Below are 22827 nucleotides of genomic sequence, written 5' to 3' on the forward strand. Positions count from 1 at the left end.
ATCCACCTTTATTTGTGACCCGGTCTTCCTCTGGTTCAATACCTGTAGAACCCTGTGCATCTGCAGACACGCTTGCAGATTTCCTCCTTTGTAAGCCAACCTGATCATCATCAAATTTGACATACACTGTTTTAGGAAAGCTGTCATTGTCAGAACTAATTATGTGTGTTACGTTACCGCGTACCCCATTAACCAGACCATCTGCAACATCCACGTTTTTACACAGCATTACACGAGCTTTCTCCCCCAGCAACAGCTTTTCTTCCAAACATGTCCTGTTAGTTTTGGTGTGATGTTTGCTTTTCAATTCAAGCTCCCCTGTTTTCTTACTATTTACAAAATCCTGAGCTTCTATTGTGACATATTCTTGACATGTCTTTATTAGCTGAGCAAGATTATGCGCTTCGACCTGTCTAACTTTAGGAAATATGTGCAAAGCTGAGCTGTCTTCACCAGTTTCACGTTGTCTCAATATTTCAATGTCACTGTTTAACATTGGGGTACCTTTTGGATGAATCCGTATCCTGTTCAATACCTCTGCAAACACAGGGTCTTTTTGCCTAACAATTTCTTTCAATTCCACAACCTTAAATAGACTAGACCACAAGTTGACACCTACATTATCAACATACAGAGGCTTCGCTTTTACTGGAGGCAACTGGTAGAAATCTCCAACAGCAATTACACTCACATTTCCAAATGGAGAGTTGCCTGTTTGTTTAATCTGTCTTAATCTACCATGGATATAAAACAGCATTTTGTGATCAACCATGGATATTTCATCCACTATCAAAATCTGCAAATCACTATATTTGGCACGCAAAGAATTTAGCTTTTCTTCACCTAAAGGTGTGTATGGTAAGGAAGCATTTGTTGCGATGCTAAATGTGTTGTGAATAGTTGTTGCCTTCAAATTGTAAGCAGCAATCCCTGTGGGAGCTGTTAACAGTACACAAGTGTTGTCAGGCTGGAGACACTCTGTTGACAGTAATCTCATTGCCTCATACTGAATAGCTTTTACTAAATGGCTTTTCCCAGTTCCTGCGCCACCTGTAATGAATACATGAAATGGATCTGGATTTCTTTGCATTATTTTGTCTAAGCACCACTGTCGTATCTGATAGAAAATGGACAACTGTGTCTCATTCAGAGATCTAATTAAAGATAACCCATCACTTCTGCACATTATGTTATTTTTCTTTTCCAAATGTGCAACTTGCTGCCTACTGACTGCCAAGTCTGGAATGTGGTCCTCGTGTTCCTCTACTATCTGTCCTTTGTCTTTCTGTTCCTGCTCACACTCTAAACGCTCCAACTCTTGCTCTGGGCACAGCTCACACCAGGCATCTTCAACTGCACCATTCATGTCAACAGAATTCTGGATGTTCTCCAATTCTTCTGCATCTATTGCCTCAAACTTGCTTCTATTTAAATCGACAACTGATTTGACTGAATGTAGTGATCTGTCACTGAACCTCACATGGCCATTCTTGTAAAACTGTTCAAATGTTTCAAAGTTTGGAGGTTTTAGCTGCCTATCTACACGATATGGCAGGAACAACTGCAAAATACTTTGATGAAATGATTCTGGATTTTTTGTCTCAGAAAACCGTGCATAACGAATAACTGCAGGTTGTGTCCGTGTTCTTTTAGTTATACGACCTAAATTATTGTTTAATTGAATCGGTGTCTTGCTTTTTTCATTTTGACTCAAGACACGGAATTCTGATGCAAATGTTGCCATACACATGTCATTAAAAGCTTCATCCTCTGGCCTGTTCTTATAGCGATCAACAAAACTAGTCATCCACATGTCTTCTGTGGTAAGATCATGTGACGCTGCCCTTTCCCTCAGAACACTTAATGGCAAACTCATTTTCACTATATTGTCTCCCGTTGGCACAAATACAACATTCCTTGAACATTCCTTAAGATGCATATTTGTTAACCGATACACCGACTCTTGGGCAGAAACATCTCTGTTGTGTAGATAAACACTGCCTAGTTGTTTCAATGCATCCTTTGCACTAAGGTTTCCATCTTTAGATGCTTCTCGTTGGGCATGCTCTAAGAACAATCCCATCTCCCTTTCCCCCTTTGAAATATAGGTAATAATGTACACTACACATGCGTATGCATCAGTAACATACTGGAGGTCCATATTTGCATTCCAAATGTACAACAGTTGCTTGCTATATTGATTTATCCAAACCTCATTGGTCGCCCTTTTCAACACAATATGTGTATTACGACCCAAGCGTTCATATGCAGTCTCAAAAACTGCTTGAGTTATGCCTAAACTCTCAAACAAATCTTCCACACTATCATAGCTGCTGTTCTCATCTGTAAGAGCTACTTTGATTTTTGTCAGAATTTGTGCTGCATGGTCTTTTTTCATTCGAAAGGAATCTGTCTGACCCTTATTAGCACATGCACATTGTGTTACATCACCTTTTTTATCTACCTGACACTTGCACGTTTTTTTGCAATCTTCAGCCCTTTGTTCATGGGATATAAATGTTCGAGCAGATACTGGTCTGGGAAAATTGAAACGGCAAACAGTATTTTTCTTTTTACAGGTTTTTGAATGTCGCTTTGAATGCTGCTGCACAGATGTCACAATATCCAATAGCGCCTCATCTTGTGGTAATTCACATGTTACATATTTATCAATGAATTGAATGACCTCTTCATCTGTATTTATACCAATACGTGGGGCATTTTCAATCCAAAACAAAGCATGACAATGGGGACTTCCCCTTTGTTGGAACTCTACCCTATAGAAGTAATCATTTATTTTGCCAATCGGACGCAATGGAGACATAAGTACCTCCCTCAAAAAAAGATGCCACCGGTAATCAAACAATCTCGCTGCAGTGACAGGATTGCGGCGTAACAGTTCACACTTGTCTGCCCACTCCAAATCTTCAACTGTCTGGGTTCTACCTTCTTGTTTTAAAATACAAATAAGAAGATTTTGCCATCTCATATCAGCAGCTGACCAGGAACCAAACCATGTACAAACACCAAGCTGTCGAACACAAGCTAGCAGGTTACGCTGTGCTTTCTGCCAAAAAGCTGGTGTACCTCTAATGGGCTTAAGAAAGCGATAACCTTCATCAAACTCAAGCAACCTTTTCAAAGACTCTTCATTCTTCAAAAGATCATCGCTTAACCTTTTGCATGTACTGGCATGTCTTCCTTTCCGTAAAGCTATGGATACACTTTGGACAACCTGTTGGAGCTCAGATAGGTACTGAGTGTAGAAAATATATTCGACATTGTGCGCAAATCTGCCATCGACATGTAAAATTCTATTATTGAAATACCGTGACAATGTCAAAGGATACTGTCTTTTTTCATGGTATGTATTTTTTCCCTGGGGGAAAAGCACTGGGAAGCATTTGGCTTCGTTATCGTGATCAGACAGCATTCTAACAGGATTGTTGCCTTCTGCCGGTGCCAAATTTAAAATGTGATCAAAATATTGATCTAGTGCTTCCTGACCAATGTCAACAGGCATAAGACAAGTGTCCTGGAACATCCCGTGTTGTTGCCTATCATGCAACAGCTCTTCTTCACCAGAATCTGTAGCTTCATCACTAGGATCATGTTTGCCAACATCTGTAGCACTTTCCACATTATCAGTACTTTCTCCAGCAACCTCATTTGCTTGTTCCTGACTAAACACATTTAGCCACTCTTCATTAAACACTTTATCTCTATAATAAACATTAGTCTCTTTTAAATATTGCAATGCACGCCTTATTTTCATGCTATCAACAAATTTATATTCATAGTGACCTTTATAGGTAAGTTTACGCTTAAACTTCACAGCCACCAGAGACCCTTCCATATTTGACCGGGGAAGCAAATTGCTTGTCTCTTCAATATTTGCTGGAACACACGTCACCGGTCCATGAACTCCATTTTGCCCACCTTTCGGTAAAGCCACCATTTTCAGAAACGGTATATGTAAAGCAATCAAATGTTGTTCTAAGCTATTCAAACAAGCCAATTCTGGTGGAATGGCGTCAACTCCCAAGTTGTTTATTGCACTTTCAGGTGGCATTTGACCGTTGTTAATCTTTGAATTGCATGTGTGACAAATCCACAGATGACCTCTAGCTGTATCCAACGGACAAGGTGTTTCACATTCCTCATTACATTTATGTAAATAGTCTTCACGTATACATTTCTCTGCAATTGAGGCTATTGTCTGACTCTTACTATAATAATCATCTTTTTTACAATGTAAAACCTGATTTCTAAACAACAATCTATGGCAGACACAACACACAAATTCTGGACCATGTTTTACTTTGTCTAAAAACCTCTGCATAACAAAATCAAACTGCTTTGCCTTTTCTTTCATTGTGCGCCTCTTCAATGTGTTCACTTCTTTAACACACTTCTGATGTTCAGGATTTTCATGGTATTTCCTTTTACTCATGCCTTTTACTTTCTGCCTGTGTAACTCATTTTCACGGTACTTCCTCTTACTTATTCCTTTAACTTTCACCTTATGCAATGCATTTTCATGGTATTTACTTTTACTCATTCCCTTCACTTTCTCTCTATGCAACACATTGTCACAGTATTTACTTTTACTCATACCCTTGACTTTCTCTTTATGCAACACACTGTCACGATATTTACTTTTACTCATACCCTTCACTTTCTCTTTATGCAACACACTGTCACGATATTTACTTTTACTCATACCCTTCACTTTCTCCCTGTGCAAGGCATTTACATGGTATTTCCTTTTACTTAATACTTTAAGTTTGTCCCGATACTGCTCCTTTCTCAGATACTTTCGAATGACTTTCTGCCTATACAACACATTTTCTTGATATGTAATTTTCATTTGGAAATTACCTCTCCTTTTCAAATACTTAGAAATGCCATACTTCATAGTCACAGTACTCTGTGGCTGTACTTTTGTATTCCTTCTACACATGTAATGTGTGTCAGATGAATTCCTTGCTTTGCACAAATCAAAGCACACCTGCTTATCAAAATGTTGGACACAATCTACTGCCTCAACATGACTATTGTCACCTTTTTTCAAGTATATTCCTTCATCGGTCAATGCTGTACCAGTGCAACTGTATTTCAGCCATTGTTCACCTGTGTATATAAATATGTCTACTCCAAAAGCATTTGCTGTAGCCTGAAATTCTATGTCTGAGGCTCTATTGCCAACATACCTCATTCTTGACTTGGAAACATACTCTGCTACTGAAACATATGCTTCATCCAAAAGCATCATGTGTTCTGCAGTGTGATTTTCCATGTACTTTACAACAGCACGTCTAATTTTTACATGACTCTTTTGAGAGCCACAGATCACTTGGGATATTGATCTAAAAAAACTGTTATCATCCTCTATGGTTGTATTTGTCTTACACACAGCACCCAAAGGCCCATATTCTGTATGCACTTGCACATCCTGTTTCTCAAATGCAACATTACATGTTCTACACAGTATTTTTGCAACTTCAGTGCATATGGGATTAAATGTGAATGTCTCTTCAATCACAACATTCCTATCTGTTGCAGTTGGACACAATGTGTCATTCTGCACATGTTTCACTGTACTATGCTGCTGTTGACAGGTTACATCATTGCCAAGTATCTCTTCAACAACCTTATTCCTAAAATCAGAAGTTGTACACTCCACTGTTTTCATTTTCTTAGGCTCTGAAACCTTTAATGGTCTATCATGTGTACTTTGCCGTTTCAATTTGTATGCATTGGAATAGGCACTGTTCAATTTGCAGAAACCATAACAACTTTGCAGTTGAGGCTGATGAACACAGACAACAGTTTCATAATGGTTACCATTGCAATTTTCCAAATAGATACCCTGTTTTGACAAACACATATTTCTGCAACTATATTCTAGCCAGCGGCCATCAAAGTATGTAAATATATTTACTCCTAAACAATCAGCGGCTGCTTGAATTTCCACTTCAGTTGCCCAACTGCCAACATTTCGCATTTTTGTCTTTTTGATGTACTCTGCCATTGAAGAATATTCACTTCTCAAAATTGTATGATATTCCAAAACATTCTTCTCTAGATGTTTAACAACAGCTAGTCTGATTTTCCTGTGGTTATTTTGTGTGCCACTCACAGCTTGGGACATTGCTCGAAAGAAGCAGTTTCCATCAGCAACTATGTTCTCATTCTTGCATGGAGTTCCCAATCCCAACATAGCAATTTCTGTATCTGTAGACATTGGTACATCTACTTCTTTTTCAAACTCCACATGCAACTGGGTACATAAAGCGTGTGCAACTTCTTTACCAATAGGATCAAACTGCAGCTTTTTAGAAGTTGCATCACTGACAAAGACAACATCTGTATTAACTGCAGTAACCTCGTTGTGTTTCATTTTCTTAGATTGAAGTTCAGTTCCCTCTGGAATCTTATGCTTTGTACCCCTCTCATTCTTGGTTGTTTTCAACTGGGTGCATGGAGCTTGTGCACTTTCTTTACAAATAGGATCTACTTGCAGCTTTTTAGAAGTTGCATCACTAACAAAGACAGCATCTGAATTAACTGCAGTAACCTCCTTGTGTTTCATTTTCTTTGATTCCAGTTCAGTTATCTCTGAAAGCTTATGTTTTGTACCCCTCTCTTTCTTGGTACATGCCAGTGATGAATCCAAACCTGATGCAGTGGTTTTAGTAGTATTTAAATAATCTGTACACTTAACTTTTGGACACACAGATGGACACATAGACTTATGGCTGCTTGCATTTGAGTCTGTGTGAATTACACAAACACCAGCTATCTCAAAAGCCCTCTGTCTCCCACCAATTGATGCAGACAAATTGCAAATGTAATCATACAAGTCTTTGAGACAACTAAAATATACAATAATGCTGCAACCATTTCCAGATACCATTCCAGCAGCATCCCGGGCATGAGAGTCAACCAGTGCATACTGTCCATTCTGACAAATGATTGCACATGTGCTAGCATTCAATGTGAGAATACATGTGTCATAAATTGCAAACATGTGTTCTAATCCCTCTAGTAGAGAGGTGTATACACCAAGCTGGATAAGGTGTCCATCAGTGACATTTACATGACCACATACATAGTCATCACCATAATCAAACTCAAAGTTCTTTCCATCAATAACTGCCGTCTTAGGCAAATCAGGAACGCACAACAGTTTGGATGCACCACTGATCATGTTGTTCTCTCGCAGATGTGTGTACAAGCTGTCACCTAAATGCAGAACTGTGTCCAAGTCTTGTGTTTGCCATGACCAAACACTGGTAACCGTATGCATTGCCAGGCTTACAAGACATATTGCCATACACTGAAGTCCTGCATATTGAAAGAGATCTGCACCCTGATGAAAGGACCCTCTTACACTCTTTTCAACCAGGACAGAAGTGCAGTTCTCAAGTTCAGGTCTAAATTCACTTAGAACTGCCACTCTGCCAGAAAAAGCTTCTACAACTTTGTGTGTAGCACGAAGACACTCAAAACCATCACTTGGGTGATTTTGACCTGCCTTCACAGAAATGCAACTGATGGCATACCACTGCGCTTTTAAAGACTTCTTTAGATTACTGATATGAAGCATCAGGTCATTAAGGCCTGTGTTGAAAACAGATACTGATGTGCCTATAGTGGATGCCAACCCAAATGCATCTCGTGTGCCACAATCAAATACCACTAAATAATTTTTGTGACATATAATAGCAGTAACTGCACCGTGGAGGTTCAACAGGCACATTCCATCCCTCAACAAATGTTCTTGCAGCTTTTCGTACATTTCAGGCTCCTCTTGAAATGGCCCAAAATCTCTGTACACGGGTTGACCAATTTTTACTTTCCAGTTCCTGCCAAAAACACTGTGCTGTTCAATCAAATTACACAACTTCCCCTGTGTAGCCTCACGTTTCTGGCATTGCTGAAGTAGATACATGGCCAACTTTCTCCCCTCTACACAAATGTCATCGACATCTGCACCTTGCCATGTGCACACAGGAGCAATGACATGTTTGATGAGAGCTACAACACTGCAAGCAATCAACACATTTCCATCAGGAGTCAATGGTGCAAATCTGACATCAGTCCCAGCTACAACACCTTTCTGTACTTTTGTTGAGCAGATGCATGGATTCTGATCCTCATCATGCTGGGCTTTGGTGGATGGACCGGGACAAGACACTGGAACACTTGCTGTTACTTCCACCTTACAGAAAAAAAAGAAATACATAAATGAATAAAATGCACACACAAATACAACAAACCAAGATTGTGTAGTTGAAAACTGATGCAATGTCAACTAAATAAAGGCTACCAAATAAGAATATTTATGAATAGGCCAAAATATCATTTAATGTGGCTATTTATGCAAACATGAATGCAATTCATCAGGTAACATAAGTAAAAAAAAAAAAAAAAAAAAAGGCAGATCTACAAGCTCACAAGCATGATCTTCTAGATCGGCTATGTCCAGTATGTTTGAAATGGGGCTTAAGTGTTTAATTCATGACACAAGTGGTTAATTTGTGTATGTGTGCATACCAGTACATACATACATGCATGCATGCATGCATACATACATGGATGCATACAGATGTGCTGTTTCGAGTCTTAAGGCATATCCTGAAAATGTCCTGCAAATACATTTTTTCCACATGTCTTTCCCCGTTTGGCCTTTATTTATTTATTTTTATTTTATTTTGTATTTTTATTATTTTAATGGAGAATGGAGTTTATTATTACAGAAACCTGCATTAGGTAGCGTATATTTAAATTTCAATGTCATATAAGATCATATAAATAGCAACAACATTGCTGATCTATAAGCTCAATGGTCTGCCAATCCACAGCCTTCTCAATGGTAGGAAGTGGGAGGTTTTGAATGGGCAGTGATGTCATTACGTGCGCATCCCGCATCAAAAACTCATTCAAGTCACCCAGGGACTCATTCATGTCATGGTCCTGGGGTCCCGGGGATGCGCCTCCATTGGAGTCCAAACAGTCCATGTTAAAATAATTTACCGCGTCGCGGTAAAAAAAAAAAAAAATCCACAGACACCACCATTGTTCATGGGTGAAAGCATCCTTCTTTACCCTACGTTAACACAAATACAATCCACATAGAAAGTCTCTTAAACAGGCGATAGAAACGTCAATGTTTTGATTCCACCGACGTCCGACGCCATTTTGCGCGCGTAAACTTTATATTGAGGACTCATAAAACTTTTCTGGGACCCATTTGAATGACCACCTGTGGGTCCCGGGACCCATTACATTGAAAACCTAGTAACATCACTGAATGGGACATCTGTACATGCATTACATGCATGCTGTAATGGTGTGATTCAGGACCCAATTGAAGAGGAGAATTAAGGGGCAAGGGCATTTTTTGTGTGTTCCTTTTAGACTGGGTGTTACTGTACTTCTGCAGTACTACATGTTTTGTTTTGACAGTACTTATGCTATAAGGCCTACAAAACAATCAATCAAAGGCACAGCAGGTCAAATACACAGTGATGTTTCTCCAAAACACAGGGACAGTATGTAATGCAGGAGAATACAGGAAACACTAGGAGAATACAGGAAACACTAGGAAACACTAGTGTTTCCTACTAGGAGTGCGTGCGTGCGCACGCACGCACGCACGCACGCACGCACGCACGCACGCACGCACGCACGCACGCACGCACACCAAAACAGCATCAAAGATCTAGCAGAGATTACAAGGAACTGGGGGTTTAAATAGACACAAGACTAACTACACACAGGTGAAACTCAAAGACAATCAACACAGTGATTGGCTAGGGAAACTAACAGGACACAGGTGGAGCAAACAAGTAATCACAGGGAGGTAAGACAGGACAGGGAACTAAGTAAACAGGAAACACTAGGACATCACTACATAATAAAGGTATAGGCCTACACAAGCCAGTTCAAGACACATACATACAGCACGCACGCACGCACGCACGCACGCACGCACGCACACACGCACGCACGCACGCACACGCACACGCACACGCGCACACACACACACACACACACCTTCAGACCACCATCACGCTGTGCTGTGTTGGATGGACCATCCTCCTTTGCAGAATTTCTTCTGGCAGGGGATTTCTTAGAAGACACCGCAGCACTGGCTGTTGGATCCACCTAGAAAGATAAATAAATAAAACAAAATGCACACACAAATTAAACTACACTGATATTGAATTGTTATATCAATGTCTAAACCTAGGCAAATAAAGGGTACACTTTTATAAGTCACATTTCATATAACTGACTGTTACTTAGCTACTCAAACCCCTGCTTAGCCAAAAATAGCAGATCTACAAGCTCACAATATGAGGCTTTGTGAGGTTGTAGATTGTCACTACATTTTAGTGGTGGGAATTTTCGTTCATTTCCGTGAACCAAATCATCGTTCGTTCGTTCACAAGATAGATTCGGTCATTATCGTTCAATCGGTCGTTCACAACTTTCGGGAAGCGGGGGGGGGGGGGGGGGGGGGGGGGTATTGGAGCCGGCGTTGAGCCGGTCGTCACATCATTCTCGTTCAGAGCCGTGACCGATAATCAGTCGAGTTCAGTCAGTCAGTCAGTCAAGCACAAGCAGTCAAAAACACACGGCTCTTTCCTCTCTGCCTGACTGTTTCGGTCAGATGACAGACTCATGCCTGGCCTGCCTGCTGCCTATAATGTGAACGTGACCTGACGAAGATGATGTATTGATTGACACGCTCTATCATTATAAAATGGACAACATAAAGCGCAAATTAACATTTCACCCGTTGAGAGAATGAACGATTATCCCTTACCATTAGCATTGCGTTCACACTTCATTAATTAACATGACACTGGCTCAATGGTCCATTGTATGAGATGAGATGTGTTACTAGAGGCTACTTGTAGAATAGATTAATGCCATAGTGTTTTCTATGGCGTATCTTCTAGCATTCTTTTGTATAGAGAACTGTATCGCTTTTTTTGCAAACTTAATACAGTAGTCAGTCAGTCAGTCAGTCAGTCAGTCTGCAGTCTCATAGGGTAGGCTAGTAATCAGGCTAGTAATTAGAACATCCCGTTCAAAGAATGAACGATAACACCCTTTTCACTCGCAGTCAGTCAGTCGGTCTCGGTCAATCAATCATCAGTCACAATTCTTCTCGCGGTCGGAGGCACTCTGCTGCTCCGTAACTGTAGGTCCCTGATTTCTGTTCCACACCCCCACGCACACACAGTCCTGCTTCTCTGAGGGAGAGCCCGCCTCCAGCCCACTACAGTGTCTAAGGCATAGACTGGTCTAAGGAAAGAGGAACGGTGGAAAGGAGGGACGGAACGGTCGGTCGGGTCTGTCTTCTCTTGTGAGATACGTTGAATGAACCGTCTCTCTCTCTCGTCGCATTTGCAACTGAACGCTGTGAACCGTTGATCGGGTCTTTTCCGGATGGTGACCCGTTCGATCTCGTTCACCATAAAGATCCGTTCATTTGAACGGGTCATTCATGACCGACACATCACTACTACATTTGTAATAGGGCTTAAGTGGTTAATTCATAATGTACTGCTAATCTATGTATATATGCATTCATACATTACATTACATACATAGGTACATACCTCATCCTTTTCAACGTCTTTCCTTGTAGGAGATTTCTTGGAAGACAGCTCAACACTTGCCGTTGCCTCCACCTACAAACACAATAAACACAATAGATAAATAAAATGCAAAACCATGCAAGGCAACAACCTGCTCACCGGGAGCAACTAGGGGTTGCTCAAGGACTCTTCAACACTAACTCTGGGGGAGACCGGATTCAAACTGGGAACCCTTCCGGAACCCTCTGTGTTCTAAAGACGGTTTCTCTACCCCTAGGCCATTGCCGCCCGAGTTAATGACATCATATAATCCTCCCCTCCCTTTTACCATACACCCAACACTGTGGGTATAGGTAACATTAGCTGGGTCACCACCCACCTGACAACCAGGCATAGGCCTACTTAATGTGTGTGTGGCCACATAAAAACATAATTTGAACTCTTTTTGTACACATTTTTGGGAGAAGAAAAAACTATTCCTCTTAGTATAATGAAAAGTCCAATATCTTAACCATTGACCCAAAGGAATATCCCTATGGACAGAGGGAGATACTAGACTTTTGAGGCCATCAGGCTAAGGTTGTGAATCACTCCACTACACATACAGTACATACCTCCTCATTTACAACGTCTTTCCTGGCAGGAGAGATCTTGGATACGACACGTGCCGTTGCCTCCACCTACAATCAACAAACACAATATGAATTACACTGAGATTGTGTTGTCATTTAATGTCTGCACCTGATGCAATGTTGCACACACAAGCGCGCTCTCACACACACACACACACACACACACACACACACACACACACACACACACACACACACACACACACACACACACAGACACTCATGTTTTATAACAAAAAACATGAGTACATGCATGCATACATACATACATACATACATACATACATACATACATACATACATACATTAGGGCATTCACGAATAGTGATTTTTAGTATTCCAATTATTCAACCTCAAAGTATTCGAATAGTCGAATATTCGACAGGACAGGCCAAACTGTCAAATATTAAGTAAGCAAGAGGAGAACATTGTGAAAATAGCCGATCTATATGCTCACAACGCTTTGTATTGCGAGGCGTTGTGAGCATGTAGATCTGCTATTTTCACAATATTTATCTGCGGAACCGAGTCACATTAAATGTAATACCTACAATTCCAAGTGCTTGTCAAGGTGGGGGTCCCCAGTTCAAATATGTTTATTTTGGGAGTCATGGCCTAAAAAAGTTTGAGAACTCACTCACTCGCGCGCACGCACGCATGCACACACATTTGATCCCCAGCTCAATGCATGCATACATACATACATGCATGCACACACACATACTGTATATACATGCATGTATACATGCATACATTGAGCTGGGGATAAAACATGAGTACATGAATGCATACAGTACATACATACATGCATACATGCATACATACAGACAGACAGACAGACAGACAGACAGACAGACAGACATACCTTCTGACCACCATCACGTTGTCCTGTGTTGGGTGGACCATCCTCCTTTGCATTTCTTCTGGCAGGGGATTTCTGAGAAGACACCGCAGCACTGGCTGTTGGATCCACCTAGAAAAATAAAATGAATAAAGGAATAACCAAAATGCACACACAAATTAAACTACACTGATTTGTTATACACCTACACAAAGAAAGGGTACACTTTTTGAAGTCACATGTTATATAACTGATTGTTATTACTTAACCACTCAAACCCCAGCTTCTATAATGTGGAGAGACATTAGCCAAACATAGCAGATCTACATGCTCACAACGTGAGGCTTTTTGAACTTGTAGATTGGCTATTTTCACTATGTTTGAAATAGGGCTAAAGTGGTTACTTCATAATGTACTGTAAGTAATGTATGTATGCGTGTATGCATTCACACAGACACACACACACACACACACACACACACACACACACGAAAACGCACACACACAGACACACACACACACATACACACACATGTTTTATAACATAAAACATGAGTATGCATACATACATGCATACATACATACATACATACATACATACATACATTAGGGCTTTCACGAATAGTGATTTTTAGTATTCAAATTATTTAACCTCAAATTATTCGAATAGTCGAATAATCGACAGGACAGGCCAAACTATCAAATATTAAGTAAGCAAGAGGTGAACATTGTGAAAATAGCAGATCTACATGCTCACAACGCCTTGCATTGCGAGGCGTTGTGAGCATGTAGATCTGCTATTTTCACAATATTTATCTGCGGAACCGAGTCACATTAAATGTAATACCTACAATTCCAAGTGCTTGTCAGGGTGGGGGTCCCCAGTTCAAATATGTTTATTTTGGGAGTCATGGCCTAAAAAAGTTTGAGAACTCACGCACACACGCACACACGCACATTTGATCCCCAGCTCAATGCATGCATGCATGCATGCATACATACATACATACATGCATGCACACATGCATGCACACCTGCATACTGTATATACATGCATGTATACATGCACACATGCATGCATGCATGCATTGAGCTGAGGATAAAACATGAGTACATGAATGCATACAGTACATACATACATGCATACATGCATACATGCATACATACAGTACATACAGACAGGACAGACAGACAGACAGACAGACAGACAGACAGACAGACAGACAGACATACCTTCTGACCACCATCACGTTGTCCTGTGTTGGGTGGACCATCCTCCTTTGCATTTCTTCTGGCAGGGGATTTCTGAGAAGACACCGCAGCACTGGCAGTTGGATCCACCTAGAAAAATAAAATGAATAAAGGAATAACCAAAATGCACACACAAATTAAACTACACTGATTTGTTATACACCTACACAAAGAAAGGGTACACTTTTTGAAGTCACATGTTATATAACTGATTGTTATTACTTAGCCACTCAAACCCCAGCTTCTATAATGTGGAGAGACATTAGCCAAAAATAGCAGATCTACATGCTCACAACGTGAGGCTTTTTGAACTTGTAGATTGGCTATTTTCACTATGTTTGAAGTAGGGCTAAAGTGGTTACTTCATAATGTACTGTAAGTAATGTATGTATGCGTGTATGCATTCACACACACACACACACACACACACACACACACACACACACACACACACACACACACACACACACACACACACACACACACACACTCATGTTTTATAACAAAAAACCTGAGTACATGCATGCATACATACATACATACATACATACATACATTAGGGCATTCACGAATAGTGATTTTTAGTATTCAAATGATTCAACCTCAAAGTATCCGAATAGTCGAATATCGACAGGAAAGGCCAAACTATCAAATATTAAATAAGCAAGAGGTGAACATTGTGAAAATAGCAGATCTACATGCTCACAACGCCTTGCATTGCGAGGCGTTGTGAGCATGTAGATCTGCTATTTTCACAATATTTAGCTGCGGAACAGAGTCACATTAAATGTAATACCTACAATTCCAAGTGCTTGTCAGGGTGGGGGTCCCCAGTTCAAATATGTTTATTTTGGGAGTCATGGCCTAAAAAGTTTGAGAACTCACGCACGCACGCACGCACGCACATTTGATCCCCAGCTCAGTGCTGTATACATGTATACATGCATACATGCCATGCATGCATGCATGCATTGAGCTGGGGATAAAACATGAGTACATGAATCCATACAGTACATACATACATACATACATGCATACATACAGTACAGACAGACAGACAGACAGACAGACAGACATACATACATACCTTCTGACCACCATCACGTTGTCCTGTGTTGGGTGGACCATCCTCCTTTGCATTTCTTCTGGCAGGGGATTTCTGAGAAGACACCGCAGCACTGGCTGTTGGATCCACCTAGAAAAATAAAATGAATAAAGGAATAACCAAAATGCACAAACAAATTAAACTACACTGATTTGTTATACACCTACACAAAGAAAGGGTACACTTTTTGAAGTCACATGTTATATAACTGATTGTTATTACTTAACCACTCAAACCCCAGCTTCTATAATGTGGAGAGACATTAGCCAAACATAGCAGATCTACATGCTCACAACGTGAGGCTTTTTGAACTTGTAGATTGGCTATTTTCACTATGTTTGAAATAGGGCTAAAGTGGTTACTTCATAATGTACTGTAAGTAATGTATGTATGCGTGTATGCATTCACACAGACACACACACACACACACACACACACACACACACACACACACACACACACACACACACGAAAACGCACACACACAGACACACACACACATACACACACATGTTTTATAACATAAAACATGAGTATGCATACATACATGCATACATACATACATACATACATACATACATTAGGGCTTTCACGAATAGTGATTTTTAGTATTCAAATTATTTAACCTCAAATTATTCGAATAGTCGAATAATCGACAGGACAGGCCAAACTATCAAATATTAAGTAAGCAAGAGGTGAACATTGTGAAAATAGCAGATCTACATGCTCACAACGCCTTGCATTGCGAGGCGTTGTGAGCATGTAGATCTGCTATTTTCACAATATTTATCTGCGGAACCGAGTCACATTAAATGTAATACCTACAATTCCAAGTGCTTGTCAGGGTGGGGGTCCCCAGTTCAAATATGTTTATTTTGGGAGTCATGGCCTAAAAAAGTTTGAGAACTCACGCACACACGCACATTTGATCCCCAGCTCAATGCATGCATGCATGCATGCATACATACATACCAGAGATTGCGTTAGACCGGGAATTGCCGGATTTGACCGATTTTTTATGGCCAAGACCGAAAAATAAAATTCCTCCCGGACATCCTGACCGATTGAAAAACCAATGGTCATTTATCATTATCGCCGTCTGCTCCTCATGCGCAGGCTGCCTGCCTCTCTCTCTCTCTCTCTCTCTCTCTCTCTCTCTCTCTCTCTCTCTCTCTCTTCTCTCTCTCTCTCTCTCTCTCTCTCTCTCTCTCTCTCTCTCTCTCGCTCGCTCGCCCGCGCGCTCCCCCGTTCTCTCTCTCTCTCTTTCTCTCTCTCGCTCGCTCATTTCAGTGTCAGTTTGCGATGCACGCACAGCATGTAAAGCCATGGGAATTAAGGAATGCACGCACGGTCAGCAATCAACCCATAAACAAACATTATACACTTGATTGAAGTTATGAGGAGAGGAGATGGAGTGGAGACAGTAGGAAGAACAAAGCCTTTTCAACTCTCCCAAAGTTGCATAACATGGACGCACTGTCACCACTCGACAGTGAGTATTGGATTAATTGCTGGCCAGATGAATATCAACCTTTTCATTATTCTGAAGTCAAGACATGGTATTGTATTGTTGGCATGAAACATGATGCAACAGAAAGACGTTGTTGTGAAAGCAGTGTGCGTGTGCCACATGCAGACAGCCTGCGCGAACAGCGCGATTAGTCCAATATAATTAATTCCCTTATGCAAGATTGAAGCGTTTTTTTCTTTTTAGCCTATACTTTTTCATTCAATTTGTTTTCAGTCCCAACTATGCAGTAGGCCTAATACTTTAACTGTTGCTATTGGCTGTTTGTGCACCTGCTTGTAATGTATGCATTAAAATGATTATGTCCGGTATATTCTTCAGATGTCCGGTAAATTTTAATCATGCCGGTCACGGTGACCGGCAGTTAAAAATCCTAGCGCAATCACTGATACATACATGCATGCACACATGCATGCACACCTGCATACTGTATATACATGCATGTATACATGCACACATGCATGCATGCATGCATGCATTGAGCTGAGGATAAAACATGAGTACATGAATGCATACAGTACATACATACATGCATACATGCATACATGCATACATACAGTACATACAGACAGGACAGACAGACAGACAGACAGACAGACAGACAGACAGACAGACAGACAGACAGACAGACAGACAGACATACCTTCTGACCACCATCACGTTGTCCTGTGTTGGGTGGACCATCCTCCTTTGCATTTCTTCTGGCAGGGGATTTCTGAGAAGACACCGCAGCACTGGCTGTTGGATCCACCTAGAAAAATAAAATGAATAAAGGAATAACCAAAATGCACACACAAATTAAACTACACTGATTTGTTATACACCTACACAAAGAAAGGGTACACTTTTTGAAGTCACATGTTATATAACTGATTGTTATTACTTAGCCACTCAAACCCCAGCTTCTATAATGTGGAGAGACATTAGCCAAAAATAGCAGATCTACATGCTCACAACGTGAGGCTTTTTGAACTTGTAGATTGGCTATTTTCACTATGTTTGAAGTAGGGCTAAAGTGGTTACTTCATAATGTACTGTAAGTAATGTATGTATGCGTGTATGCATTCACACACACACACACACACACACACACACACACACACACACACACACACACACACACACACACACACACACACACACTCATGTTTTATAACAAAAAACCTGAGTACATGCATGCATACATACATACATACATACATACATACATTAGGGCATTCACGAATAGTGATTTTTAGTATTCGAATGATTCAACCTCAAAGTATCCGAATAGTCGAATATCGACAGGAAAGGCCAAACTATCAAATATTAAATAAGCAAGAGGTGAACATTGTGAAAATAGCAGATCTACATGCTCACAACGCCTTGCATTGCGAGGCGTTGTGAGCATGTAGATCTGCTATTTTCACAATATTTAGCTGCGGAACAGAGTCACATTAAATGTAATACCTACAATTCCAAGTGCTTGTCAGGGTGGGGGTCCCCAGTTCAAATATGTTTATTTTGGGAGTCATGGCCTAAAAAAGTTTGAGAACTCACGCACGCACGCACGCACGCACGCACGCACATTTGATCCCCAGCTCAGTGCTGTATACATGTATACATGCATACATGCCATGCATGCATGCATGCATTGAGCTGGGGATAAAACATGAGTACATGAATCCATACAGTACATACATACATACATGCATACATACAGTACAGACAGACAGACAGACAGACAGACAGACAGACAGACAGACAGACAGACAGACAGACAGACAGACATACATACATACCTTCTGACCACCATCACGTTGTCCTGTGTTGGGTGGACCATCCTCCTTTGCATTTCTTCTGGCAGGGGATTTCTGAGAAGACACCGCAGCACTGGCTGTTGGATCCACCTAGAAAAATAAAATGAATAAAGGAATAACCAAAATGCACAAACAAATTAAACTACACTGATTTGTTATACACCTACACAAAGAAAGGGTACACTTTTTGAAGTCACATGTTATATAACTGATTGTTATTACTTAACCACTCAAACCCCAGCTTCTATAATGTGGAGAGACATTAGCCAAACATAGCAGATCTACATGCTCACAACGTGAGGCTTTTTGAACTTGTAGATTGGCTATTTTCACTATGTTTGAAATAGGGCTAAAGTGGTTACTACATAATGTACTGTAAGTAATGTATGTATGCGTGTATGCATTCACACACACACACACACACACACACACACACACACACACACACGCACACGCACACGCACACACACACACACACACACACACACTCATGTTTTATAACATAAAACCTGAGTACATGCATGCATACATACATACATACATACATACATTAGGGCATTCACGAATAGTGATTTTTAGTATTCGAATTATTCAACCTCAAAGTATCTGAATAGTCGAATATCGACAGGAAAGGCCAAACTATCAAATATTAAGTAAGCAAGAGGTGAACATTGTGAAAATAGCAGATCTACATGCTCACAACGCCTTGCATTGCGAGGCGTTGTGAGCATGTAGATCTGCTATGTTCACAATATTTAGCTGCGGAACCGAGTCACATTAAATGTAATACCTACAATTCCAAGTGCTTGTCAGGGTGGGGGTCCCCAGTTCAAATATGTTTATTTTGGGAGTCATGGCCTAAAAAAGTTTGAGAACTCACGCACGCACGCACATTTGATCCCCAGCTCAGTGCATGCATGCATGCATGCGTGCATGCATACATGCATGCACACACACATGCATGCACACCTCCATACTGTATACATGTATACATGCATGCATGCATGCATTGAGCTGGCGATAAAACATGAGTACATGAATCCATACAGTACATACATACATACATGCATACATACAGTACATACAGACAGACAGACAGACAGACAGACAGACATACATACCTTCTGACCACCATCACGTTGTCCTGTGTTGGGTGGACCATCCTCCTTTGCATTTCTTCTGGCAGGGGATTTCTGAGAAGACACCGCAGCACTGGCTGTTGGATCCACCTAGACAATAAAATGAATAAAGGAATAACCAAAATGCACACACAAATTAAACTACACTGATTTGTTATACACCTACACAAAGAAAGGGTACACTTTTTGAAGTCACATGTTATATAACTGATTGTTATTACTTAACCACTCAAACCCCAGCTTCTATAATGTGGAGAGACATTAGCCAAAAATAGCAGATCTACATGCTCACAACGTGAGACTTTTTGAACTTGTAGATTGGCTATTTTCACTATGTTCGAAATAGGGCTTAAGTGGTTACTTCATAATGTACTGTAAGTAATCTATGTATGAGTGTATGCATTCACACACACACACACACACACACACACACACACACACACACACACACACACACACACACACACACACCTCCGCCTTTGCTACGTCTTTCCTGGCAGGATATTTCCCAGAAGGCAGCTCAACACGTGTCGTTGCCTCCACCTTAAGACAAAATAAAAACAATAGATGCACACAAAAGTGAACTACACTGAGATTGTGTTGACATAATGTCTGCACCTGGTGCAATGTCCACTAGATCAATACTACCAAATACAACTATTCATGAATGACCCAAAATAACATTGAATGTGGCACACACACACACACACACACACACACACACACACACACACACACACACACACACACACACACACACACACACACACACACACATACACACACACACACACACACACACACACACACACACACACAAACAAGCTCATAGCGTGACACGCTGTGAGCTTGTAGATGGTCTCTTTTCATTACATTAGAAATAGGTCTTAAGTGGTTAATTTGTGTATGTATGCATGCACCTTCTTATCTGGACACTCATCTGGAACAGTGAACTGCTGGCTCTGTCCAGTACAGGGTGACACTGTAAAAAACACATACAGATAACATTATCAATTAACCTGTACACATTATACATGTAAAACACAATAATTACAGACCTCCACAATGAGAGAGAGAGAGAGAGAGAGAGAGAGAGAGGAGGGGGGGGGGGGGTCATGCAACACAACTATAGACTGTACACAACGATATGCACTGTACTGTACACAATACAGGATATAAGACGTTATTTTGATGGAGGGAGGGGGTGGCCTACATACCTGCATGACTGCCACTGTAGGCCTGCTCACTATTCGTACGAGGCATCTAAAAGCATAGAGACACAAAATAATTAATATTTATATTACAAGAGACTTCAGCTGACAATGATCACACAATTACATCTTTACAGACAGCTAATATGCAACATTAGTATAGCTACCATGTACCTGTGTTTATTATACAGTTATCGCAATTAACCTAATCCTCTGTTACAAGTAAAAGTCTGTACTTCAAAATGTCCTTGAGTAAAAGTACAAAAAAAGAGCTTGTAGATCGGCTGTTTTCACTACATTTGAAATATGGCTTAAGTGGTTACTTCGAATAATGTACTGTAAGTGGTTAAGGTATGCATTCACACACACACACACACACACACACACACACACACAAACACACACACACACACACACACACACACACACACACACACGTACCTCTGCCTTTGCAACGTCTTTCCTGGCAGGAGATTTCCCAAAAGACAGCTCAATGCTTGTTGTTGCCTCCACCTAAAAACAAAATAAAAACAAAAAATGTATAAAATGCACACACAAATGAAACTCCACTGATATTGTGTTGTCATGTTAACGTCTACACTTGATGTACAAAAAAAAGGCCACCAACAACAATTATTTAACACAAAATAACAGATGGCTGTGTGCCAAAAAAGCAGACACACACACACACACACACACACACACACCTCCGCCTTTGCTATGTCTTTCCTGGCAGGATATTTCCCAGAAGGCAGCTCAAAACGTGTCGTTGCCTCCACCTTAAGACAAAATAAAAACAATAGATGCACACAAAAGTGAACTACACTGAGATTGTGTTGACATAATGTCTGCACCTGGTGCAATGTCCACTAGATCAATACTACCAAATATAGTATACGTGTTGTGAGCTTGTAGATGGTCTCTTTTCATTACATTAGAAATAGGTCTTAAGTGGTTAATTCATGTATGTATGCATGCACCTTCTTATCTGGACACTCATCTGGAACAGTGAACTGCTGGCTCTGTCCAGTACAGGGTGACACTGTAAAAAACACATACAGATAACATTATCAATTAACCTGTACACATTATACATGTAAAACACAATAATTACAATGAGAGAGACTCTGTTTTGTCATGGAACACCAATGTAGAGTGTACACAACTAGTGTACACAACATATAAGAACGTCTTTTGGTGGGGGAGGGAGGGGGTTGCCTATATACCTGTATGACAGCCACTGTAGGCCTGCTGAGGCTCACTATTCAGAGGGACACCCTTCCTTTCAGCCTCTCTTTTCTTGGCTGCCTCAGAACGCCGGTGGGACTTAGTACGAGGCATCTGAAAGTATAGAGGCACAAAATAATTAATATTGACATTACAAGAGACTTCAGCTGAAAATGATAAAACAATGACATCTTTACAGACAGCTAATATGCAATGTTTGGAACATCTTGCTAAATGATACCCAAATAAACCTGATCAGAGAGAGAGAGAGAGTCCGGAATTGAACATTTAGTTGAGTAAAAGTACAAACAAGTAGGCTATAGGTATCAAAATGTACTTAAAGTAACAAAAGTATACACATCTTTTGAAAATAGCAGATCTACAAGCTCACAATATGTCGGCATGCTATGCGTTGTGAGCTTGTAGATCTGCTATTTTCAAATAAAACATACAGATAGCTTAAGTCATTCAAG

The sequence above is a fragment of the Nannobrachium achirus genome, assembly GCF_963921795.1.
Source record: "Nannobrachium achirus genome assembly, chromosome: 1".
NCBI classification, from domain to species: domain Eukaryota; kingdom Metazoa; phylum Chordata; class Actinopteri; order Myctophiformes; family Myctophidae; genus Nannobrachium; species Nannobrachium achirus.